The sequence below is a fragment of the Tachypleus tridentatus genome, chromosome 1 (genome assembly GCF_004210375.1).
Source record: "Tachypleus tridentatus isolate NWPU-2018 chromosome 1, ASM421037v1, whole genome shotgun sequence".
NCBI classification, from domain to species: Eukaryota; Metazoa; Arthropoda; class Merostomata; order Xiphosura; family Limulidae; genus Tachypleus; species Tachypleus tridentatus.
In genome coordinates, this window is record NC_134825.1 from 81,405,906 (window position 1) to 81,412,592 (window position 6,687).

The 6,687-nt window shown below is 34.4% G+C and overlaps 1 protein-coding gene across 1 annotated transcript in view; it reads left to right on the forward strand.

The window, feature by feature from the left end:
* LOC143253402 (serine/threonine-protein phosphatase 2A 55 kDa regulatory subunit B alpha isoform-like) overlaps window positions 1-6,469 on the forward strand; it is a 60,744-nt gene extending 54,275 nt beyond the window's left edge. Inside the window, 1 exon segment of the mRNA XM_076507235.1 lies at window positions 5,116-6,469. The gene's annotated coding sequence lies outside the window, so the exon portion shown is untranslated.
* The last annotated feature ends 218 nt before the right edge of the window (window positions 6,470-6,687 follow it).

The window sequence follows — 6,687 nt, forward strand, 5'->3', positions numbered from 1 at the left end:
TTCTCGAAGTCTGGGAAAGATCCCAAGATTCCTTCAAACTACTGTCCAATTGCTTTGACAAGCTGTCTCTGTAAGATCTTGGAGAGGATGGTTAATGCTCATCTTATTTGGTTCCTTGAATCAAACAACCTCTTCTTGCCCACCCAGTGTGTGTTCTGATGCCAGCACTCCACCAAGGACCACCTAATTCAACTTGAAACAATATTCTTTGATATTGAGAAGGGTTATGACACAACACGGAGGTATGACGTTTTGTGAGACATCCATATATATATGGGTTACGTGGCGATTTACCCATTTTTATTAAAAAACTTTTTAACGGACAGGAGATTCCAAGTTTGTGTGGGTTCGACACTTTCCCATTCTTTTTTACAGGAACTTGTAGTCCCTCAGAGCTGTGTTTTGAGTATCACACTTTCCAGTATAAAGATTAATGCCATCACTGAACAACTCCCTCTCACTGTTGCAAACTGGCTCTATGTCGATGACTTTCACATCTCGTGTCAGTCGTCAAACATGAGATATATTGAATGGCAACCACAAGCTGCCCTGGATCGTGTACTGAAGTGGACCACGGCAAACGGCTTTAATTTCTCTCTCTCTAAAACCAGTTGCATGCACTTTTGCCGCCAATAGAGTATTCACCCTGATCCTGAACTCCATCTCGGTGAAGTTTCGCTGCCTGTGGTCCCTGAGACCAAGTTCTTGTGGCTTATCTTTGACCATAAGCTGACCTTTACACCACACTTAAAGCAGCTACGGGTCAAATGCACAAGAGCAGTGAACATCCTCCGTGTCCTCTCTTCCACCAGTTGGGGAGCGGATTGATGTTTCATGTTAAAAATATATCGTACTCTTATTCGATCGAAATTCAACTATGCATCACTAGTCTATGGCTCTGCTAGACCCTCAGCCTTAAAGATGCTGGACCCCATTCATCATCAAGGACTTCAACTGTGCACTAGGGTTTTATGAACCTTCTCTGCACCTTTGCCGTTTGCAACTGTCTTTACTATATTCTTCAAAACTTCATTCCTCACCAAAGCATCCCACCTGGGGATGTGTCTTCCTTCCTCGGTGGGCCATACTTTTTTAGAACAGATGATTTGCCATTGCTCCTTTTGGCCTTTGCATCCAGGTGCAATTAGATGAATTGGGTCTGTCCTTGAATAACATTGCAGAATCCACTGGTCAGCCCATCCCACCATGGTTTATTACAGTCCCCAAATGTGACCTTTCTTTTAAGTCATCTGAGAAAGGCGGATACTTCTGATTGGAAGTACCATCTTTTATTTACTGAACATCTTTCGAACAATCTTTCCATTCCAATTTATACGGATGGTTCCAAATCAGGTGACTGTGTGGGCTCTGCCATGGTTTGTTGCAGTATGGTGGTTGCGTGCAGAATCCCCTCTACAGCTTCTGTATTCACTGCTGAATTGTACATCATTTCTCTTGCCCTGGATCATATTGAAGCTAAGCAGTACTCCAACTGCACTATTTCTACTGGCCCTAGAATCGTTTTACATTGGCTCACACCCTGTTCTCACTGATATTCAAAACTGACTGGCCCATTTCTCATTAATATCTACTTCTATCCAGTTTTTATGGATACCAGACCACGTTGGTATTCACGGGAATGAGCTTGCAGACACGGCACCTAAATCTATCTGCTCTGGCACTATCACCACTGTGCCTATTCCATACATGGACTATGGTCCTGTATTCAAGGCTCGGCTCCATGCCAGCTGGCAGTCAACTTGGAGTGAGCAACGAGACAACAAGCTTTTCCAAATAAAACCTTACGTTGGACTTTGGCCGTCTAGCTTCCATAAGGTTCGGAAGGAGGAAGTTGTTCTAACTAGACTACACATTGGTCACAGTTTTTTAACTCAGTTTTCTTTTACCTGGAATGATGCACTAGTGTGTAGTTTGTGTAACACTCAGATCATTGTAAGCCACATTTTACTTTCTTGCCATCATTACGACTCTCAACGACGGCACTATTTTAAACATGTTCTGTCCTTAGGTTTGTCCATAACATTAGACAGTGTTATTGGTGACGGTGACACTGTCCACCTTCATAAAGTTTTTAGTTTTTTAATGGTCCTTAATCTTTTTAATGTCATTTAATGTTTTATATTTATTCATTAAACCTTTTTTCTTGTGGTTCCCTTTTCAGAATCACAATCTTTCTAGTTTGATTTGAAATTGGAAAATGGCCATGACATTAAATAACTCGACACCAGGACTGGAAAGGCCAACTTCAGGTGACTCGCACTGCTGTTTGAACTACCTGTTAGTCGTCCTGGCGAGTTATTATTACAATTTTACTGCATGTCTTTTAAAACTTCTATTCTTTTACATTTTGATACTGGTTGCTATGACACATAACCCGGAACCAGGACTGGAAAGGCCAACTTCAGGTGACTGACAGTGGTTCTTGTACTTACCTGTTAGTCTTCTTGGTGGGTTATGATCATTACCATTATACTACAGAAAGTCCTTTACAACTTCTATTCCTGTAGTTTCTCTCTTAACATTGTAGACTGGGTGTTAACATTGGTTTTATGCCATTTATGTTTTTAATTGCTGTTTTGTTTTTACCTTCATTTCCTTTTATGAATTTTACTACATTTACTTTAATTTTACCTCTTTAATGGACGTTTGGTGCAGATAGCCTAGCTGCTTTGAGCCATAAAACACTAAATCAACCAACAAACCAACCAACATATCTAATCGACTGTCACGTACTTCAAGCAGCTGGTGAATGAAATGGATATTCATGCAAAGATATATTGGTCTGTATATTAGATACGGTTATTACACATGATGTCTGATAAGACTGTTGAAACAGGCGCTGTCATTCTCATAACCTAGATCAATTATAAATTACATGCAGGAAGAAGTGGTGTTTGAGACATGAAAGTCTTATGATTGAAGTCTTTCAATGCAGAGCTATTATCAAAATATAAAGTTATCAAATAGTGTATGAATGGACATGTTGTGACTCCCAAATTGTGATTTCTTGAAGGTCATTTTTGGAAGACCCATAAATTTTACAGTATCTTAGATATTTATTATTAGCTTACTTTTGTAACAGGTGCCCCTTTCAATGTTTTTCTGTGCAAATCACTGTGGTACATTCAGAATTTACTTAAACACCCTTATCATCATTGTATGTTATAAGTAGAATTTGTATTTTATTTCAAAGTCCTTTATTTCAAAATAAACCTTCAAAAACTATTTAAAACCAAGTTTTTTGTTATGTAACCAAAAATATTTCAGTATTCTTTGATAGATGATTCATGATGAAACTTTGTAGAATGGATGGCAACTGCTTGTTATGGAGACACAAGTGTAAAGGATAACATTTTGTGCCATGTATTCACCTGCATGTTTATATTAACATTATTAAACCTTCACTTAACAGAGATTCCAGATTAGAGGTGAGTAACCTGTGGCTGCCATTGGTTGAATCTACAGGAAATCTCTCCCCAATCAGAAACAGTGATAATTCAACCAATCATAACATGTTCTCCACAATCCACCAGGGCACTATAAAAGACTGTCAACACTTACATACACACACACACACACACTGACTTTGAAGACGAAAGGCAGAAAACTTTTGAAATATCGTCCTTTACACTTGTGTCTCCACAACAGGCAATAGCCATCCATTTCATCAATATTTCAGTAATAAAATGGTAGTTGAATAAAGATGTATAGACAATATGCTTACATAACCTTTTGACTTATTCATTACAAAGTTCTATAAACAAATCATTGTTTTTTAACCAGTAACTGGTGCCATGCCCATCTTCAACAGATTAGCTTTATAGCTTGCATGTAAATGTTATGCAAATACACTTGTACAGTCAGTAGAAAGTGATCATTTTGCACAATAATCTAACAATGCTTATTTTGAAAGTATATTGTCTGCTTGATCAGCTATAGCATTTAGTTGTTTTTTACCTAAATATGTTAGATACGGTTTAAATTGTATTTATGTCTCACTATTTTCCTTTTATTAATCATGTATTAGTTTTGTTTTAAAATGCATAATTAAAAGGTTTAAATATATTTGAATATATATCGTATTTCACACCTGTTCTAAAGGCTTATGACATTACACACCAAATGAAAATTTTGCTGAATGGTTGCATGTGCCTCAAGGACACCATTGATTTGTATTGAGAAGAATAAAATGTAAAGACAAGGAAAATAAAACATTTAAAAATTAACTATATGTTAAGAGAAAAAGAATGAAATTATTAACAGGAAAATATTTAAAGATATTCCTCCAAACATATTCTTTTTTTAATTATTTTAGTGTATTGTATGTTGATAATAGACAGAATGAGTGATGTGGTAGAAAAAAAAAAGAAAAATATAAACATTTACCATTTTAGGAGGTTCTAAAGAAAGTGAAAATGAAATAAACTATAGGAGACAAAGTATTTCTATACTTCAAATAAAAATCAGCTTGTGCAAAAAATTACTATAGAAAAATAACATTTTATTAGAAAGATGCAATTAAAATATTCTTTCAAATACTTTAAGCTTTAAGAAACTCTTTTGAGGAATGTTGAGAGTTACTATCTGTTTTTAGTGCATGTGCTGAAAGGGTTAAAGAATGGTATTTAAATATTTTTAACTTGATGAGGAGTACCTGTATTACTTGTAAATAAGCCCTACTTTGTGATGGAAATTACATTTTACATATTACTATAATTTAGTAGATACCATTAAAGGCCTGTATATACCATCAGATTTTTCTTCTGTATAAAGAATGTTTGTTTTTCTATGGGACCTTTCATTTATTTCATTAAAGCACATAAGCTGTAATTACTGCTGATTGTACAGGATAAATCGTAAACAATAACTTCTTACCTACCTACCCTTATCAGCATAATATTTTCATTAAAACTGCACATTTTATGCTTAAAACCAAATTTTCATAGATTAAGTCTGGTCTAATACAGAAGCAGTTGTTCAGCAAAATATTCATTAATTTGTAGAGGATGAAATATTTATAAAATTGAACCAATGCTTAGTACATGAGGATTTAAATTTGTATTATTAATTTGAGAATATTTTATTTTTAAACAGTTCACTTTTCTGACCATAGCCAGGATGCTTGTATACTACAGGACCTGGAAAGCATTACCATGAACTTGTAATTAACAGGCATGATGGGAGGAAGAAGCAAAGTTTATTGTTCAACCTTGAGATTTTGGAAAAAGCTGTGGAACAAATGTATAATTGTTTTATTCTGGCTGTGATGTACATATATAAATTCGTTAGCCATCAATCCTTGTGTACTGTGCCTTCACTGGGAACTGTTGTCCTTATCATGCTTGAGTTCAGTTGTCAAAGGTCACCTAATGTACGTATGTATGTATATATGTGGTATGTATATATTTGCTTTTCCCTGCTGAATTTAGTGATTCATGAATAATTTTAGTTGCCTGTCGTGCTTTTAGAATGACTGCTCGATGCGTTGTGGTAGTTGAGTTATCAGTTGCTGAATGTATCTCATTCATTGGGTATTACTGCATTCAAGTATGGCATATGATTTATGTTAAATACTGTATTGTATTCTGGTCATATCTGTATCATCATATGCACTCAAAACATTTCTGTAAAATATCATTAATAGAAATAACAGGTTTACAGAAAATATATTCTGTAACTGTAATTATTTGTATATGATTATACTTTGCCATACTATTTAAACTGTTTTGACTGATGTTAATTGCTTCTATTAACTATTTCACAAAGTAGTCTTCCAGATTACCCTCTTCTTTTGTTTTGTTTTTTCTATTGTTGGTAAGTCACAATTCATGCATTATATAAAAACAGTTGTTTCTTCATAGATTAATAAGCTGTTCATAGCTAATACAGGGTTTTATTACAATGATGTGCAATGAATCAGTTAACTGGAGCTTTCACTCTGGAAAGGTTAATGATTCCAATGGTATTGTTTAATGTCCAATTAAGAAATTGGACATGCATATATGAAATAAATTAGTAAAAATATTCCTCTGAAGTAACATACTGACTTAAATAAATCTGAGGAAGATACAAAAATACTCTTTTAATATCTTAAGCTGCCTCTTGGCAGTTTCATAATTTTGACAGATTTACTCTTGGGTTTATCTTGCTTTTGTAATAAAACTTGTCTGAGGTAAGTTACACTTAATAATTTTGAAGTTTTGCAAATATTGTACAAATTAAATTTCATAAGATAATAAAAACAAGTTATTCTATAGCAGTAGAATTTTATTTTGCTCAGGATGATTTCTAACAAAGCTTTCCTGGTTGTAGGTAATGCTGTGTGTTTATATATGTATACACACAAACAATCTTGTAATAAATGTATAAATTTGTAGAGCTGGAAATGTGGTGGATCATGTATAAACATTGTTGTGCTATAGACATAATAAAGAATGAAAGTGCTCAAGTTATGTGGTTGGGTTCCATGTATTTCTCTGAGTTAAATTAATTTGAATGAAACAAACTTAGATAGATAGATAAATCTATATCACATTTTAAGACTGAATATTAATGTATTTGAAGTGTAATTACTTGTAAAGAAAACTATTCCAGTGAAATATGGGGGAGAGTCTTAATCATTTTAAATAGAACAGTAATCTTGCATATATGTATTGTGTCACATTT